Source organism: Marmota flaviventris, chromosome 11 (assembly GCF_047511675.1).
Source record: "Marmota flaviventris isolate mMarFla1 chromosome 11, mMarFla1.hap1, whole genome shotgun sequence".
NCBI lineage: Eukaryota > Metazoa > Chordata > Mammalia > Rodentia > Sciuridae > Marmota > Marmota flaviventris.
Genome location: NC_092508.1, coordinates 55,510,959 through 55,532,240, shown reverse-complemented (window position 1 = coordinate 55,532,240; position 21,282 = coordinate 55,510,959). Strand labels below are relative to the sequence as shown.

The 21,282-nt window shown below is 36.8% G+C and overlaps 1 long non-coding RNA gene across 1 annotated transcript in view; it reads left to right on the top strand.

The window, feature by feature from the left end:
- Positions 1-21,282, top strand: part of LOC114101122 (uncharacterized) — a 38,438-nt gene that overhangs the window by 607 nt on the left and 16,549 nt on the right. The window contains exon 2 of the long non-coding RNA XR_011709102.1: positions 12,482-12,587. This is a non-coding gene — a long non-coding RNA (uncharacterized lncRNA). The remainder of the gene's footprint in view (positions 1-12,481; positions 12,588-21,282) is intronic.

Genomic DNA, 21,282 nt, shown 5'->3' with positions numbered 1-21,282 from the left:
GCCCGCTCCGCCTCCCGCCCCCTGGGGGCGGGGCAAGATCCCGGGCCCTTCCTTCCCCCGCGGCGCGGCTGCCGAAAATCCCCCACCCCCGCCCCGGCTGACGCAAGAAGCTTGGTGTCCGGGGGCGCGAAGGGGCGGCGGGCTGGGGTCCTTTGGAGCGGCTTGAGGAGAGGTAGTGTTCGACCCCGGGTCCCCGCGCTCAATTTGCCCTTCCCCGCATAGAAGGGCGGCCCTCTTGCCCGGGAGATTAAGAATTGTTTGACGAAGGTGGCTTGGGCTCTGGCATGAAACAGTTTAAACAGTTGGAACAAACACGCCCGGAGCCCCTGTAAACGCGCCGGTATCGGAGCTGCGCCTCGCTGATTTGGAGTTGCAGAACCTTGCCCATTTTATCTCACCCCACCGCCCAAATGTGGCGCCAGCCCAGAGGCGGGGGCCGAGGATTTGGACCGCGGCGGTGCGTACCGCCAACTGCCCTCTGGCCCTCGGTCCCCTCCGGAGCTGGAGCCAGAGCCCTGCCCAGGGGAAGTGTGGGCCACGCTGCGAGCTCGTGCTCGCAGTCACCCTGAACGCCCTCGATTTACTCCCTTGCGCTCGCACTCTCTGAGCTCCGGTTGCCGAGGGGTGTTTGGGTGGGTCAGGGTTGCCCACCAAGAGCTGAGCGGGAACGCGAAGACCTTTCTCTACCCTCCAAAACACGCACAAACCACAGATGGCGTCCTTCAACAGGACAACACGCCAAAATTTTAGAAATTTTCAAGTACTCGCGATATAGTTAAGAAAAATATAAAGTTATAAAATGATTGAGGGGCTGGGGTTGTAGCTCAGTGGCAGAGTGCTTGCCTAGCATGGGTGAGGAACTGGATGCAAGCTTTAACATCACATAAAAATAAAGGCATGCTGTTCACCTACAACTACAATTTTTTTTAAATGATTGATATAGTATAGACCTGTTTTGTAAAAACCTGTGCCTAGGGATGAAGAATGGTAACTTATGTATTAATAGTTGTAAAATAATGAATTATTTTTCTTTCTCTTTGCTTTAAATGTGTTTTTCTACTGTGAATATGTATTACGTCTTTATATTTAAAACATTTAAAAATTAATCATTGCCTACGGATAACAAAGTATTCGAAAACAAGAATAGTGTGAATTCCTACAAGTTTTAAAAGAGGCTAGATGGTTTGGGTTTTTTTCTCTTACACATCAACACAGGAACTCTGGAGCAAGCCTACTTTGCAGTTTCTAGCTTCTCGGAATTATTCAAAACCAGGTGAAGCAGATAGTACCAACAGTGGTTTTACTCTTTCATTCAAAACCTGACTGTAGCAGATCAACGCCCGCCCCGCCCTTAGCCCCCCCCCCCGCAAAAAAGAACCCTGCAAGAGCTTACTTTCCCTTGGTTGCATAATTTGACACGCCCAGGAATTACATGTAGGTTTACATGTTCAAATATTCTTTTAGATAAGTGAAGTGTAATTACTTGTAATTGAAGCAGGCTTCTCCAACTTGAATTAAACTTCAGCTGTTGGGTAAAAATCCTGCAAAATGATCCCCACACTGAAAACAAGTTTGGGAGAAATTATTTACAAAAACCTCATACGAAGAAGGCAGACATCATAGTAAAATGATGTTTTGGGGTCAAAGGAAACAACAGTACATTGTTAACCATTCAGGTCACTTATTAAAACTACTACATCAGAGATGGTGGACAGCTAACCAGGAGGTAGGAGATGCTCAGTGGCTATCCTGAAGGCATTCATAAAGTCTTTGGTACTTCCTCGCTAAGCAACATTTCCACTGAGTTTAGACTGAATGAAATAACCATTACCTTTACAAAACTACAATTTGCTGGGAGTATATTATTTCAGGCACCTGTAGAGTACATATTTTCAAAGGGAGGAGAGAAATATGATAAGTTTGAACATGCCAAAGAAAGAAAAATAAAACATGAAAATCTGTTTGACATTGAATGGTGGTTCAGCTCTAGAAAAAGGAAATCTGAGTCTCAGACCACCCATGCCAAGGAGGTTCCCAGTCTTTGAAAATATTGAAATACAGTTGTCCTCTTGTCTCCTCAAAGAGGGCCAAGGAGAACCCTGGCCCTCCTTGCCCTCTAAACTTGCACTCTGTGCTATGGGGGCACAGATAACTACATGTTGAGAAGCACCAGGGGAGCAAGAAAGAAGAGGTTCTCTTTTTTTCTCTCCTTTTCTGGTGTCCATGAGAGCCAATGTACTGCCAAGCTCTTAATTACATGAGTGTACGCATACGTGTGTGTGTGTGTGTGTGTGTGTGTGTGTGTGTGTGGTGTTGGGATTCAACCCAGAACCTCTGCATGCTAAGCAAGCATTCTACCACTGAGCTACACCCCTAGCCCTACTATTTTTCCCCTAATTGGTATCACATTCTACTGATCCCTGTACGTTTTCATTAATTCTTTGCTGTCTTTGAAAAGACAGACAGCTCTCCACACATGCTTGAGAAGTGTCAGAACTGTGATACCTTGCCCCCAAATCTCACGAAAGGTAAGCATCAAGAAGGAAGCCTTCTGAGTGCACAAAGTTTGGATAACGGTGATGCAGTGACCCATTGTTCCACCTGCTTCTCTTGCTCTCATCTGTCAAGTTCCGAGACCCAAGAAAGAACCAAGGCTGCTGCTTCTATCATTCCTCCTCAGTTATACCCCTTGTTGGAACAAAAAAAATATTCATACTCTTGGAATTATAATTGAAATTTTACTTCATACAGCATATTGGGAAGTAAATTTCCAAAAATGATACCAAAAAAAACCCCACCCCTCCCAATACTGAAGCACATGAGTAGTACCCCTGCGTTGAATCAAGGATGGCCCTGGGGTTTGCTTTAAGTTATTGGAGGCCAGGAGTGCCACTATGCCAGGTCCCAGCCTAAGCCTGAATAAAGCCTGACAGCTTTCAATTTTATACTCTTGGAATTTAGTCATCATGTTAGAAATCTGACTACCTTCATGAAGGAGAAGCCACACAGGATGAAACTCCCAGTGGGGAGAGAGGCTATGTGAACACAAGGACCAGATATTTGAATGTCTTGGACTTTCTTTTTTTCATATATATATATATATACATTCATATATATATATACACACATTCATATATATATATACATTCATATATATATATATATATATATATATATATATATATATATATATAGTAGTTGGACACCATACCTTTATTTTACTTATTTTTATGTGGTGCTGAGGATTGAACCCAACACCTTGCACGTGCTAGGTGAGCGCTCTACTGCTGAGCCACAACCCCCCACACACTCCCCACCCCGCTGCATCTTGGACTTTCTAGCCCACCTAGTCGGGAAACAGAACTCCAGCCCTGCTAATGTCAGACTGCAACCACATATGAGAAACTGCAAGCAGTGGAAGACTGGCTGAGCCCAATCTACCCAAAGAACTGTGCAGGAATATAATAAATTGTTTTGAGATGGCTTACTTCATAGCATTAGATAACAAAAGTAGTATATATTGAATAGCAAAAGCAGGATGTCTCCAGCCTGCTTTATATTTGTTAAGCATTACTGTGAGCATGTTTTAAGGTGATTTAATAACATCTCAGATCAGTAGAAAAGAATTGACTTCCCTGGCAATGAGGATGTTGTCTTTCCCATAATACATACTTTTTGCTACATACAAAGCAAATGACCTCATCATGTCACACATCAGTATAATACCATTAGATAGGTGATAGTGAGATATTCTCCTTATTAAAATACACTTAAAGAATACAGACATTCCATCAATTAAGTAGATTTTTTATATAAATGCATATTAAGGTTCTGACCCTGATAAGACTTCATTTACACCAGTTATATAACATTCTTGCTGACTATCTGCTGAGGGAATTTGAACTTCAGGAGAAAACTGCCCATTGAATAAACTGAACTCCAGTATAGTAGAGTCCAAAGTAATTTATGTGTAAACTTTGCACACCTCACTATGCAAACTACAGCTATAAAGAGCTGCATATCTACAAAGCCAGTTTTAACTGGTGTAGTTTCCTGTTCATAATAGAAACAGTGCCCTTCAGGAACTGAAATGCAGTGAGTAAAGGAAAAAAGAAATGGAGGTTTAAAAAGAGTTATTTTGAATTATGTGTGTTGATATAAATATTTTTGCATAAGAAAAATGCTGTCTGTACCCCCAAGTGGTAATAAAAATATATAAATATTTTTGTATAAGAAAAATGCTGTCTGTACCCCCAAGTGGTAATTATTTATTAATCTAATTAGTTGTAAATTGATAATTTTTTGCCTGTCTGTATTTTACTAAATAAACATGTATTATTTTAATCATCATCATCAGCAGCAGCATCATGGAGATAAGGTGCAGGGGTGGGGAAGGAATACTTATCTTTCCCCCCAAACCACTGGATCTATTTTATTTTCAAATTGAATTTCATTCACATGCTTTGCAGATCTTTCCATCTTGTATTTATTTGAGTGGAGCCTAGAGATTTCATCCACACATTTAATTGTAGTTATGGTAAGAGTATGAAAATTCTTTCCTCTTCCAATTTACTGCCATTATATGCAAAGTTTCACTCAAATAGTAGTTCCCAGACAAAGAAGAAATTTTATGAGTAGAGACTAAGAACTGCAGCTTCATAATTATATGCAAAGTTTTCCATATATAACACTGCCATTATAGGGAGAATAAACAAAACATAGAAAAATGCTTAGGTACAGAACTATGTCTGGAAAGTTGATTTATGAATATTAGTGTTGGGAGTAGAATATTAAATAATTTTCACTTTCATCTTTGTATTTTTCTTAATTGTTTAAATCTTTTACAGAATGTACTTTTAAATTAGTGGGAAAAGGAACTGGAGTGTGGCTCAATTGTGAATCCACACACTTGTCTAGCATGTGTGAGGATCTACGTTCAATTCTCAGCACTCCCCCCTTCACGCACATAAAAGAATTAAGGGGAAGAAAAACTTCATTTTGAACAAACAAAAAGCAGAATGCGATGAATGGGATCCTAATTAGAATAAGATATATCTCATGCTTGTATAAATATATCAAAATAGATTCTACTGTCATGTAGAAAGAACCAACTAAATTTAATTGGTTCTAAAAAAAAATGCAATGAACAAAAGAGCAAAACAGGGCTGGGGTTGTGGCTCAGTGGTAGAGTGCTTGCCTTGCAGATGTGAGGCACTGGGTTTAACTCTCAGCACTGCATATAAATAAATGATTAAAATAAATGTCCATCAACAACTAAAAGTTTAAAAAACAAAAAAGAGCAAAACATCCTCATAAACCAGCCTTGCAGACAAAGTTTATAACATGCTTGAAGGCTGAGAAGTGAAAAGAGAAATAAGATTCACCAAGTTATTTATCATCTACAATTAATTTTTTTTTGTTTCCATGGACTTTTGATTTGCCCTTTGAATAATGTTAGAATCAAAAGGAAACTTAAGATTTCTGACCCAGATATGGCAAGTAATTTTTGTTTGGATTGATAACTCTGATCTATAGGTAGTAGCTGCCTATGAGACTTTGCTGAGAAGTATTCAGAAGCAGTTTCCCAATTTGGTAGAAAATGTCAATGTTTGAATAACAATGTCTACCATGGGCACAGAGTTACAGGATTGTACAGGATTGGTGGCACTTATCGGGTATTTTTCCTCCCTACTCTAATCTAAGCTACTATTTCTTAATTTGAGGGAACTGGGGGGTCAAGTGGTTAACAATGGTAACAGAACTAGCTATTGCTGGAACCAGAAGCAGAATAATGTTTCCTGACTCCTAGTTTTATATTCTTCTCACACAACAAATTGAATTGGACTTTTGCAGATAAATCTGATACCGAGACATACCTAAAGTGTAAATTGGCACATTGGTTTTGAAAGGGATTAATAATCCAATTTATTAACAATAATTTTTATTTTTGTATATATTTCATATTCCCTGCAAATCAAAGTGATGTGATTTGGTCCAATATTATAAATCAGATAGTGACAAAAAAATAAAATGACTTGCTTAAAGCTCAAGAAAATTATTATCTGAAAATCACTGGATCCAAAGCCCAGGCTTAGTCCATTCCATGTCAGGTATCATTAGATAGTCTCTTGGCTTATGCTGTATTTGCAGAGAGTACTTGTAGCAAAGCTCCCTAAAGATTACATTTTTCCACATTCTGTTTAATTAATTCCCTGTGGACAGAATGATAATGTATTTTTCACTAGAGAGAAAACTTGCAAACAAATACAAGAACAGGATTTCTGAATTTAAAAACTTCCAAGTGAATGCTGGGAGGGTCATTTCCAACCTGAGCCCCTTCACTTAATGGCAGGGATTCTATTTTTATCTTTTAATGAAAAGGTCTAATAATAAGGCATACAATATACTGACAAGACTATAAGCTATTGCAACCCTTGCAATTCTTCCAATAGATTAAATTCCTCTAGATGTGTGCATCTAAAAAGCCTAACCTACAGGTTAACTTTAATGTCAGTTTAGAGTTATCCCTCACTTCAGGGAGGACTCAGGCAACTACTCATCACATTTTCTTTCTCTTGATGAAAGATAGAATATTTCAATTTCAGGAGTTCATAAACTTTAAAAATTTGTATTGGATAATATATTGATTTACTTGCCTTTTTTTTCTGCTAACACTTATTATATGCTTACTCTGTATCCCAACCTTAATTTTCAGATTTTTACTTCTCTATGACATATTAGGGCTTTGAATAGCAACAACAACCCAAACAAATACAACAAATATTTGTTGATTGCTGGGACTTGTGTGTTGTGGATCATGTGTTTTGCATAAATTTATTCATTTAATTGTTTCAGAAAACCAAAGGTCCAGGTACATTATTACCCCCACCTTAGAAATGAGAAAACTGAGGTCCAAATATACTAGATAATTTATCTATGGGCAAGCCAGTGATAAGTAGCTGAACAGTCACTGACTTTAAAGTTCTTAAAAATGTGCCATGTCTAAGGTATGTTTCCAAAAAAATACAAGGTTAATTAGAATATTTGGGCAGAAGTATTTAAAATAGTGCCTCCCCCTCAAATCCAGACATTTTATTATTCATTTAAAAAAAAACAATAGTTGAATACTTAGGGGAATTATGTTGGAGATTCAATGAAGACCAAGTTGAGTTAAATACACATTCTGTTTTCAAGGTCCTTACAGTCCAGTAATAAAACATCATAATGGACTATCTTAAGGAAGTAACAAAGATGAAGACAGTTGATCTATTCAGCATATTGGCAGAGGACTAGAGTTTTCTCTTTTTAAGCTTTTATGCAAAATTGACACAATTTTCTTTTTCTTTTATTACTTTTTCTTATATTTCTTTCTTTCTTTCTTTTTGGTGCTGGGGATTGAAACCAGTGCTTCACACTTACTAGGCAAATTTTCTTTAAGGAAACAGAAAAAAAATCCCAGATTTTTTGAGGTATAAGTGACATACAATAAATGACACATATTTAAAGTATAGAGTTTCATAAATTCACAAACACACATTCATGAAGCCATCACCAAAATCAAGATAATGCATAAATTCATCGTGCCGGAAGTTTGCTTTTGCCTCAATTTTAATTCTGCTTCTAGGAAGAAGAACCTTGCTTCCTATCACCAGACAACTACTGATCTACTTCGTAACTACGAATTGTTTGATATTCTAATCATGAATGGAATCATATAATAAAGACTCTTATCGGGCTTCTTTCATTCAGCATAATAGAGATTTATCTACATTATTTTATATATATATATATATATATATATATATATATATATATATATTTCATTCCTCTTCATTAAATAGTATTACGTTGTGTGAATGTATCAGAACTTGTTTATTCGTGCACTTGTTGATGGACATTTAATTGTTGCCATTTTCTAGCTATTACAAGTAATGCTTTCAACATTCATGTACAGGTCTCTTTTGCGCGCACTCTCTCTCTCTCTTCTTTCTCTCTCTGTGTTGGCGGGGGGTACTGGGGATTTAACCCAGGGCTGCTGTATCCCCACTCCTTTTTATTTTTTATTTTGAGTCAGGGTCTTATGGCTGGTCTCAAACTTGTGATCTTCCTGCATCAGCCTCTTGAGTAACTGGGATTACAGGCATGCACCACCCATGTACATATGAACAAACATTTCTTGTCTCTTTGAAGTAAATGGCTAGGTCATATGATAAGCATATGTTTGACTTTATGAGAATGTGCGAGACCTTTTTCCTAAGTTGGTTATACCATTTAACATTCCCATCAACAGTCTATTGGAGTTCAAGATCCTCCCCAACATTTCTAAAACAAGCTGGCATCGTTGTTTCAATTATATATACATATACATACACACACATATATCTCCAATATTATACAGATTCTAATTACATATATACATACATATACACATATACATACAGAATTGTGGCTTTAATTTGCATTTTCCTAATGTCTAAGGATGTTGGTTATCTTTTTATGGCACCATGATTTTAATGTATAATGTAATATTTTCTATACATTGTCTGAGAGGAGAAGTTGTATCTCTACAATAAGCTTGACTGTTAACAACTTTGCTATTAGATAATCAAAGAGGAATTATGGTAAGAAAATATCATTAGCTAATGGTAAGATGACATAAAATATTCAGAAAATATAAAATATGCAGCTTCATGAAAATTTGAGTTCTTAAAAACAGAAACTATAAAATACTAAGTTTTTATTTTCAACTGGTACCTCAGAATTTCCTCTGCAGCTGGAGAGTGTAATTCAGTGGTATAGCATGTGCTAGCATATTCCGAGTCTTAGGTTCAATCCTTAGCAAGAAAAAAATAAAAAGAATTTCCTCTGCTACCATGCACTGATGGACCCATTCGTGTTTCCCGGACTGCACTGAGAAGCAACAGCCATTACCTGTTTCTTTTTCTTCCTCAATTGTTCTTCCTTTGAAATCCTAGTTGTTACTATAAACATTTTTAATTAAATTGTCCAAAATCATCTATAAATACCCTGATGAGTTCATTGCAGTAGGTGTTTTGTGACAATACTGATTCATAAGGTGGAAGAAATTTGGTTTTGGTTTTTGTTTTATTTCACTAAAGACTTTTTCATAAAGGAACATTATAGAAATATTTCTTGCTAAAGCTTAAATCCTATAGCCTCCTGGAGTTAAGTACTGCATTGGCAGCAGCAGTAAATATGTCTTTTCAATTGCTCATTCCAATTGGAAGGTCAGATAATACCAACACTTGATCTTATTATCAATTCAATTTTTTAAAAAATTATGTGTACTATGTGAAGTGTCTCTTGTGAAATGAGTTTATTGAGCACTGACTATATACAAAGCTCTACTTCCAGATACTTTATATATGTCATTACCAATCTTTACAATAACCATTTTATAGGTGATAAAGTCTAGTTCACTGACTCAGGAACTTGGCCAAAGTTACATAGCGCCATGATTCAGTAACTTAGCTAAGGTTCCATGGCAGAACTCATGTGAAATCCTGGCTTTAGCTCATTGCAGAAACCTTTGCTCTTTTCACTGGACAAAACTAGGCCACAAAATACCTCCCAATGGTTTGTGAATAATTAAACATTGTAGGAATCATGATCTACACTATAATTTTTGCCACTGACCTCACTTAAGTATATGACATAATTTGAAGGGTGAAGCATAATTTTATGCTACTGGGATATAATAAAGCTGTATAAACTATGCTATAATTTTTACATTTAAATTCAATTTAAGATATCCATATGTTTATTTTTCTTTACCTTTTCTGCAAATGGCATCTTTGTATTTTTTGTGGTTGTAAGTGGTTCTAAGCATAGCAAGGGGAGATCTACCAGAGACCAGAGAAAATGATATTAGGAAAGCTTGAGGAAAATGCTTTCTTTTTTCCACCTTGCTGCTTACCATTAACCCTCTACCATTGACTGAATCTGTAAATGCATAAAGGAGAAATTATAAGGGCCCCAAGAAACATGTGACCTATATATTATTGCTAGTAGTTCATGGGTGAATTTAAAGAATATTACTCTTAAGGAACATGATTCAAATTTTATGGCCTGATTCCATGGTCCAAGGTTTTCATAGTTAACTGCCAATCAGTACTAGATTGAATCATGGGACCTTACTCAAATTATTATTATTATTATTATTATTATTATTATTATTATTATTATTATTTTACTACAGATCACCTTCATAATTTAAAAAAGTTGTACCCTTCTCTAAGAGAGTTATGCATTCTTCATTCACTGAAGAGTGAATACCTTGCTTCCCAGAGGCTTAAATAGAAGAGAGTGTGTCATGAGGACAGCTACAATAATATGTCTGAAAGTAGAAAGGCAAGGTAACTTTTTAAAAAAATAATTAATGTAAAAATACTGCAATATCTTTAAAGATAAAAGACTTGAAACGGATAGTCAAAAGACATACAGCAAAGCAGTTCAAACAAAAGGTAAGCTTATAAGAAGATTTGAAGGCGAAAAACCAAAGTAATACAATGAGAAAAAACAGTAACTTCACCTATACATTGATCCTATTAAAGCAAGAAAGAAAACTTAGTTACCATTGTCGTCTTGGTCTTCATGATCCTCAGAAAAACAGGTTGTGTTTGCAGAAATACATTGTTTACACTTAGTTTGATTATCTCCAAGAAATTTTCTGTGAAGTAATTTAGTTTTTTTTAATCAAATGACCATCACATACTCCTACCGTATTAATACAAATTATAGTTTCTCTAGCCTACATTTTGACAAGTCCTGCTGTGTATTAGTGTATGGGGGTTGTAAGCCTTAGAGATGGGAAGATCTGGGTACAGTTACATACTAGCTCCAAGTACATCACACAACCTAGGAAAGTTGTTTACCCTCACTCTTCCTAGTCCAAGGGTCATTGTGAGGCTAACTGGTATGATGTATTTAAAGTTAATTATGAAGATGAGGAGTAATTAGAGCCTTTGAATCAATTATCTGAAAATAAAAACTGTGAATAATGCTGATATAATAATGGGCAATCTACGAATACAAAATATTTAGTTCTTTTTATAAATGCATATTTGACATAATGAAAAGAAATACTGGTCTGAACTTGAGACACTGAGAGATTCTTCAAGATAAAAATAAAGGAGTTGGCTTAGACTTCAGCTCCTTAAGAGCTAGAGACTGTATTCATCTTCTCAGTCCTATTACTTTTAACTTTGTCTATACAGAGACACTCCATAAACAATAAAGTTTAATTAGTTGACAGAATGATTGCTTGAGTAAATGTGCTGATTTCTAAGGTTTCTTTTAACATCAACACTCTGCTATGAGATGATGGGTGATTGTTTTGTTGTGCTTCATTAAGACACATGTATGAAAATATCAAGTACTGGTTTAGCAAGAGACTTTGGTATTTATATTGAAATGGGGAGGCTGAATATTTCTTCTTGTATATCTTTTTGTTGATAAATATTTTTAACACTCATTTTCTACCTACTGAGGAATTTTCCAACTTGCAGGAACTTGACCAGAGGAAGATCTCTGTAATGTAACTCATGGAATATAAGGCTCCATTTAAAAAATATTTTTAATAATGGCAGTGGAAAACAAGGAATAATTCTTTATGTTTGTAACTAAGGAGCCTTGCTGGCTGAATTCTGTGGTACTACTGCCAATAATTAGCAGACAGCATAAACATTTTCATTTGTTGGAATGCTAATGTCTTAATTTCAAATCTACAAAATACTTAACCCATTAGAGATAATGACCTCTACAATTCACTTTCAAACTGCTACATAATTCAGAATTATTTTCCTATTCCAACTTTACATAAAATTAAACCCATTCAATATAGACATATAGACAATGTAGACAGGATATGTTATATAAGCTTAGTGACTCACTCTAAGCCTGAGGAAGATCATTTATCTCAGCTTCTTGTCTTTAAGTGTATTTGTCAATGCCAGAACATGATTTTAGGGAACCAGAAAACAGTACATTCTCTGCCTAATAATTTTAATATTAAAGTTCTTTTCTGCTTTTCAATGATTAAATCCCTTAAGGTATATAGCAGACTATCGGCATTGATTTTCTTGAGTGGTAGATTTAGCGTTATGGGACATTACTTCCTACCTTATATATTAGTGTATTACTTGATTATTTAATATGACTTTTTATACATTTAATATTTTAATAATAATACTTACTGTTATGGTTTGGATATGTGGTGTCCCTCAAAAGCTCATGTGTGAGACAATGCAAGAAACTTCAGAGGTGAAATGATTAGGTTATGAGAGGTATAACCTAATCAATGGCTTAATCCACTGATTATCTGAAAATAACTGTAGGCAAGAAAGAATGTATCTGGAGGAGGTAGGTCATTGAGGCTGCCTTTGGGGTTTATACTTTGTCCCTGGTGAGTGAAGTGCCATCTCCACCCCCGCCCCGCTTTCTCTCTCCTTCTTGGTACCAGGTCCTGAGCTGCTTTCCTTTGCCATACTGTCTGTCATGATGTTCTGCCTCACTGTGGTCCCTGAGCTAACGGAGTACGCTGTCTATGGATTGAGACCACTGAAACTGTGAGCGTCAAATAAGTTTTTCCTTCTATAAAATTGTTCTTGTCAGATTTTTTTTTTGTTCACAGTGGTGAAAAAGCTAAAATACATATTCATTATTCAAACATTTTGAAAATATAAAAGGTAAAAAAAATTAAGAAAGTGGAGATGCTATCTGGATTTTACCATTACAAATTGTATATATGTATCAAATTATCAAACTGTACCCATAAATATATATAATTACAATAATAATTAATGAATTAAAAAGTCTCTCTCTACACTATTTTCCATTCATAGGTCTCCTCTGTTTTCTTCTCCCAATTCACTATTACTGAATTCTTAAAGTAATTTCAGACAAATACATATAGAAAATACTAATATATATTCTATTTTTTCCTTTTACGTATAAAAGGTACCACATAATATATATTTCTCTACACCTTGTATTTTTCATTAAAAATATCTTGGAGATTTTTCTATATCAATACGGTACATAGTACATTCTCATTCTCTTCCTATGCAAATTTTTTTAAGGCCACATAATATTCTACTGCATGAATGAATCACTATTTATTTAACTCATTTCATATGAATAAACATTGGGTTGTTTCCACTCTTGCTATTGCAAGTAATGCTGCAATGAATAACCTTGTACCTAGGTCAGTTTTTAATTTTTAATTTTATTTTTAACGAATAATAATCACATATATTTATGGGTATAATGTGATATCACAATACATGTATACATTGTGGAATTATTTAATCCAGCTGTTTACCAGGGCATTGTATGTGTCAAGTACATTCATTTGATATATTAATTTAAAAAGGGGTTGTGGGTCAAAGATAGGTACACTTATCAGATTGACAGATCTTGCCAAATTGTCCTTGTTAAAGTTTTACCCATTTATAAATTTATAAGATAAACTATCAAACTTTTAAATTTTGGAAAATATAAATGACCACCTTCATATTCATTGTCTATTTTTCTTTTTGGTTTTTGGGTTTTTAAATCTTACATATTTCTGGTAGTGCTTTGTATATAAAAGATATTAATATATGTGATATGAGTTGAAAGTACTTTTCCCAGTTTGTCATTTATCTTCTGATTTTTATTATGGTGAAGTTTCTTTTTTCTTTTTTTCTCTTTCTCCTTTTTTCCCCCACATGAAAAATTTTTGATTTTGAGTCACAATTATAAGAATGTTCCAGGTTATTAAGAAATTTTCTCATAGTTTTCTTCTACTAATTTTAGTTACTTAGTTTTTGTATTTAAAGGTATGATGTCTTCGTAATTTAGTATACAGTATAAAGCATACATCCAGTTTTATTCCAGATGGCTACCCAGTTACACCTGTACCATGTCTTGAATAGTCCCTCTGTTATACCTGGTAATTTACAATGTCACTCTTTTCAAATCCTGTCTGCATCTGGGTCTACAATTTCATCTGTTTTGTTAATCTCTGTGGACATTTATGGGGCCAGTTCTACATTGTTTTAATTACTGAGGCTTTTTTTTTTTTTTTTTTTTGTACTGGGGATGGAACCCAGGGATGCTTTACCATTAAGTCACATCTCAGCCATTTTTATATTTTATTTTGAGACAGAGTCTTGCAAAGTTGCTGAGGGCCTCACTAAATTGCTGAGTCTAGCCTCAAATTTGTGATCTTCCTACCTAAGCCTCTGGAGTTGCTGGAATTATAGGCATGCCCCTCTTGAGACTTTTTATTGTGTTTTAATATCTAATAGGACTAAGAATTCCACTTTCTCCTACACAGACATATATATTTCTCTCCTTTTCAGACATTTCCTGGGTATTCTTCCTCTGACCTCAATATATATTTGAGAATTATCAAGTTTAAAAGGAAAATAAATTGATTTTTTTTAAAAATTGGGATTGAGGGCTGGGATTGTGGCTCAGCGGTAGAGCACTCACCTAGCACATGCGGGGCCCTGGGTTCGATCCTCAGCACCACATAAAAATAAATAAAACAAAGGTATTGTGTCCGACTACAACAAAAAAATAAATATTAAAAAAATTGGGATTGAGTAAAAATATTAAATCAACTTAAAGATGTGATTTTTAATAATTTGAAAATTTCAGACCTAGATATGTCTTTCTGCTCATTCAAAAATTATTTGAATTCTGGGGTGTTTGTTTTAAAGTTTTCTTTTCTTTCTTTCTTTTTTTTTTTTTAATAAATGTCCTACCTCTTAAGTTTAGGTGGACACAATATCTTTATTTTACATTTATGTGGTGCTGAGGATTGAACCCAGTGCCTCATGTATGCTAGGCGAGCATTCTACCACTGAGCCACAACTCCAGCCCCAGTTTTAAAGTTTTCTACATATAGAGCTGATACATATTTTGTTCAATTTATTTCTAAGTATTTTCCTTTTTTTTTCTTGCTACATTAGATAAAGTCCTTCATCTTTTTATCTTCCAGGAGGTTATTGTTTGTATATATGAGATTTATCAGTTTCTCTATATTAATTTTGTATCTTTTTACTTTACTGAATTGTCTTATTATGATAATTTTCCAGTTGAGTCTTGGGTTGAAAAAACATAGTCATATCATCTGTAAGTAACAGAAGTATTTTTCTTCCTTTCCCACTTTATACTTGAAGTCTTTTTCTTCTCTTCCTCCTCTTCCTCCTTCTCCCTCCTCCTACTCTTCCTTCTTCTTCTCCTTCACATTGAACCCATGGATTTGTGCATGCTAAGTGTGGCTCTACCACTGAGCTCCACCCCCAGTTCCATTGAAGTTTTTATCTTGTCTTGTTATGATTTCTAGGACATTCAGTAAAATTTTACTAATAATAGTGACAGTGAGCACTCTTGTCTTATTTCCAACTTCAGTCTGTAGCATTTCTCCATCAAGTAGAACTCTGGCTAAGTGTGTTTTATCATGTTAAAGAAGTATTCATCTGTTCCTGTTTTACTGAGTGCTTTCTATCAGGTCGTTGAAATTATGAACATTTTAAATAAATACCCTCAACAATATTCTGTTATTTTGACCTTTCTGTCCTCTGGTCCTTCAATCCCTTGTTCGTGTCTCCAACAGCTGGTCCTAACCAGAAACCAGAGGGAAAGGGAGTTCCTAATAGTCAGCTTCCTAGAGCCCATGGTAGGACAGGGAAGGGTAAAGGAGTAGATCTGGAGGCACAGACAGAATGTATCCAGTATAGATGCCAGTAACAGAAAACAAGACAACCTCTCTTCATTAATTGAAAACAAAAAGATTGTTATGGGTGGCAAAAGTAATCTTCTTGAAGTTAATGGCATTACTTTTGTTTATTGGGGGAAAAAATGAAAGAAAATTATATGATCTTGAACATTTTTGCATAGCAACTTGCTGGTATCAGCATTTTTCTGATCTGATGTTAGCAGGCCTAAATTGCATTTCCTGAGCCTGAACTCCCTTTTAGGATTGAGCTTCTTGAACATAATTTCCCCTCTATTTATTACCTTATTTTAAAAACATTTTCACTCTTTCCTCAGACCTAAAAATTATGTTTTAGTGGGATGGATATCACATGGCTCAATTTTCAGCCCAGGAACCAGACACTATATCTTCTGGGAAGGATCCAGCAAAACACACCCACTTCCCTGGCACCTTGGCCAGTCTCCAAGAGTGATCCTTTCAGTCCTGCCTCAGATGCCCCCTTGCATCAACACACCTGGTTTTGGGGGTAGTGATTTCACCACTTGATGCTTTCCCTGATAGGCTCATTCTTTTTCTGCCAGATGTTTGGAAACTGTGACTCCATAGCAATCCTGGCTCTTTATTCGTAGATTACATTTTTGGGAGATATCATGGATTACAGAGAGGCTGGCAGACAAAATACAGAACCCTCAGTTACATTTTAATTTCAGATAAACAACAATATGGTGTTTCCATGTGCCATATAAGTCAAATAAGATAAACAAACGGTTGTTTATCTGAAACTTGAAGTTGACTGGTCCTCCTGTATTTTTCTTTGCTAAATTTGTCAACCCCTGTCATAAAGTGCTTCCCAAAATAATCCTCTACTATGCTCCCTGCAGCTACCTCCCTTTCCCCCAACTCCAAAATTTCTCCCCCAGAATTAGTTTCAGAAAAGTTTTAAGACAGCCCAGGAGGGGTGTTAATTCTACTGGTCACAGCTGAGATTCACTTCCAACTGAATTTTAATTTTAACCCCCATTTGCAGAGATTAATTAATCAGATCAGTAAATTTGTTACTTTAGCACTAAGGACATTTCAATGGTGGCTGAAAACAAGGGTGAATTATTGAAAAAATTAAATGTTGTAAGGTATGTGTAAGGGTGGGGTGGAGGTGGGGATGTTCAGGGTAGCTTAAAGGAATGCATGCAGGAAAAAGAATACTGAAAAAAATATTAACATTTCTGACAGTTTTGCCTGGCTGGAGTCTTGGTATTCTTTGGTGTAGTGCATGACTTGGAGCCTGGATCCCACAGTACAGAAAGCAGAAGAGGCTGTGGAGGGAACAACTGCTAAGCAACCAAGTACTGGAGGCAAAGTAGCCCAGGAGGAGAAGTAAAACCAAGAAATTTTTAAAAATTAGGTGCTTGACGTTTAAGGAAAAAAGTCCAGAGTTAGTCAAGGATGATTGCTTATTGCAGGATTAATATGACAAAACTTCTGAAAAAGGAAGTAAGGGTAGCACGTGGTACCCTGCTGATATGTTTCCTTCCCAAGTACTTCTCCATTCCTAGCTTTTATGCCGCCATACATAGCAGGGACAGCAACAACGCTCTCCCTAAAGGCTGTATCTCCATGAAATGAATACACCAGACCACAGCCTTATTTTCTGAGATTGACTCTATGTAACTAGCTCTCCCAAATTCTGTGGCCTGAGAGGCTGAGAGTTTGGTCTGTCTTAAGTCAGATCCAATACAATGTTTCCACGTGCCATATAAGTCTATGCCTTAAGACTATTTAGGGGAACCAGCTTAGCAAAACCATTTTAATGGTCATTTTCCTATCCAGAATTTTTGTACCAAGCAGCTTGGGGACTTCAATGCAAGGGTCTGCTGAAACCTGACCTGTTCAGAGAGGCAAAAGAGTTTTTAGCTGCCAGTCCAACAGGGTGGTTAACTTGTTTTGGTTTATCAGGAACTTTCCTAGTTTGAACACTGAAATTCCCACACCCCAGAAAACCCCCCCAGTCCCAGGCAAACTAGGATGGCCAGTCACCCTAAAATCAAAGTACCTAGGCTTTGGCACCTGAATATCAGTTTTCTAATCTATAAAATAAGATTGGCTGTATCCATTTGGGATTGGCTGACATAGTTTCTAAGGTTACTATCATATCTGTGAGTCTGTGATTTGTTCTCATGCTCCTGACCTTGCCCATCTACAGCCTATCTCCTGGAGAAAATTCATTTGCTCCAAGTCCTGAGTCCACATAACCTGATAAACTTAATGGGAGAGAGGTTGATAGGGTTTACAGCTGCATTTCAACAATGGCTCAGGGAGGAAGGATGTGGCCATAGCCAAGTGGCTCTCCTGGTGAGAAGTTCTGCTGGGGATGGGGTATGTGGCTCTGTGCCACCCCAGGAGGAAGATAGTCTTAGGCAGGCAGGTTTGGGGGCAGCCAGACCAGGAAATTTGGTTTGGTTTGATGGGCTGGTTTCAGCAGCAGGGAAGGAAAAGGCCATAGGCAGGGCGGTCTTGTCTAACTTGAGCCAGCTTTCACACTCTGACCTGAATAAAGTCAGCAGTTGAAACCAGAGACTGCAGAAGAAAGGAAGTAGTCTATTGATAGCACTCTTTTTTTTTTTTTTTAATGCATTTGCTCCTAGCCTGTGTCTGTCATCTAAAAATACAAATAAGCAGCTATCATTCTGGAGAAGTTGAGAGTTCAACCCTGGAATCAACGCCTACTAACTTTATGACAGTGGGCAAGTAGTTGGTTAAATCATATGAATTTACTGATATTTGACCTTTTCAATCTACAAAAATAGCAATTCTACATGGTTCAGCCTGATAACCAGCTTTCTTCTCTTGGTTTCCTCCTGTATGAAATGTAGATAGATACCAATCTTAGGAGGACTAAGTGAGAGAAGATATAGAAGGTGGTCAGACAGTCCCTGGCACACAGTCCCTGCTCACTCATTGGCTATATGGACACCACCATCATTACTAGTTAAGAAGCATGCAGGATCTTTAGACTTCATCAACTGAACCTAGGAGGGCCTAACTCTACTAGGACAGAAGACATGGACAAACCAACAAAATCTGGTTACCTTAATAAACTGTGGAACTTCTTAATCCCAGGTGAAGAAAGAATATGTTCATACCATAGGTTTTTCAGGTGGTTTGAAGAACTGAAATTTCATCCCTTTTCCCAGTCCAGACAATCAGTTGCAAAGCACAGAAAGGTCTTTTATCCTGCGATCTGGCTCTACTGTTGGGCCCCATCTTCAGTATTAACATCTGTTTATAGCAACCGCATCTTATTCAACTTAACTGTATGCACATACAATGTGTAAGCATTGTGAAGCTCACACAAATATGACAGGCTTGTCATTATCAGAGTACAACAAAAGTTACAATGGATTTCTCTCAATAACTAACAGGAAGCAATAAAAAGAGTGGAAACAAAAGATTTGCTGTAGTATTTTCATCTAAGTAAATACAATTTATTAACTTAAGCAAAGGCTCTTGGGCTTTTTATAGCTCAAGGATTCTAGGAAATAACTCTCTTACATATAATGAGGAAGTGCATCTTTAGGTCTCTATATTTTTGTTCCCTATAACATTCCTATGTTTAATCTTTTCCAGTTTATACCCTTGATGATAAAATAATCTGTTCAACAGGGGACACTATAGTCCTTAAGTCAAATGATGGCTAGGGGGATTCTGCTGACTCCAAGGCCAGTTCTTCCCACTGTGTGGATCCCAGATGTCAGAAATTTAAAAGAGAAAAGAGCTTTGAACTTGGCTTGGCTTAAACTCTCCCTCTCAAGCTAACCTCTTTCAAATGTGAGAAAGTTCAGTTCTCAACTTGCATTAACAAAAGGTGTTTACAACAGAATGCCTGGCTGTTCCTAATAATGGCTTTGCTTTTTGAATTAATTCCTCACTGATGACAAAGACTGAGCTTTTGAACTTCTGGGTATGGCTAGGCAGGGCATTTTTACTTGGCTTGGCTCTTTACATGGTAGAAAAGGCTTGGTTGGACACCTGGCATTTGTGGCCAATAATTATATTACAATTGTTACTGTGCATTACCGAAACTTCAGTTTTGACTAAAAGCCAACTGTACTCTTTAAAACAAACATCTTTTGAAAGCCTAGTGTGCTTTTAAATGATCTTAAAAATCCATTTTATAAGGTTTGGTACAAACTAGATTTTTTTAAAGTCGGTTTTTGTTGTTGTTTTTAAACAAGGTTTTGCTTTAAGGAAGTATCTCTTTGCCTATAAATTGGTGTAAGTTCCTTCAGCTTTAATAAGCAGTGTGACCTCTCATCTGAGACATAATGCCTCCTTGTCTCTTGTCCCTTCATCAGTGTGGATGTCTTTCCACACCAACATGTTTGCTTACCCCATTGACTTATTCCAGAGCATGTGCTCACAACTGAGGCAGGGGAGGTGATAAACAGCTAAATAGCCAGAGAAACAAATCATTGTTTTCACATTTAGGATTAATTAGGGCTTGTATGTAGCTCAGTGGTAGAGCACTTTGTCTATCATGTGCATAGTGGCCCTGGGTTCAATTCCTATCACTGCAAAAAAAAAAAAGAGAGAGAGAAAGAAGAGTCAGTTGTCCATGGACAGACTTTCATGGTTGTAAGTTTTCAGGTCCCAATTCTTAACTGAAAACTTGATCACCAAGGTAGTAGGATCAAGCCATGAAGGATGGAGCCATAGGGGTTTAGGTTTGTGCACGGAGCTGGAATTTAAAGACGCATCCAGCAGGAGAAGCCTAATCTGTTAGTTTCCAAATGGAATAACTCTCATCAGTGCTTCTCTTCACTGTTAGATTCAGAACAATGACACAGATATTTGCCTCACAAGGAGGACCTGGAGAAGTTACATGTGATACACATGTGACTGAGAAATGGTTTTTTCCTGGTATTACCCTGCCCCTCCTCCTTGCCTCCATGCCTTGGACAGCAGGCCATTGTTGCATTGCCTCAAGGTGGGGGAATGATATATTAGGATAAAAAGCAAAACAAGAACAACATAACTTTTGTGAGTTGTATGTTATGTTAAAAAACCTCTCTGAGGTCTAGACAGGATTTGAAGTACAGCCACAGTATTCTGGAGGAAAAAGGTGTGAGGAGAGTAGGGCTTTTCTGGAAGATTAGAAACACTTCCCTCTGCTAATGGGAGGAAAGATGGATGAACAGCCAGAGGATAAAAAAAGCATGAGTAGGTCCTTCCCTACTACCTCACTTTAAGAGGAGGTAGCAAGCCTAGGGAGAAAAATGGCTGTGTGCTGATGGCCTACAGAATTTCCCAACACCTGGAGTGGGCCCCAAGGTAGCAGGGAGCTGTTGAACATTACTGTGAACTGAAAGGAGTCACAGACTTAACACTGTCAGTAAAGAAGGACTAGAAAAAAACCATAGACATCTTGGTTGGTGCCTCCTCCAAAATCAGACTTAAAAAACAAATAGATCTCCGAGTACCTTGGCACTACCTAACCACACTAACCACCCTTTCCACTCCCACCCTAGACATAGATACCTTCGTAAAGGTAGACA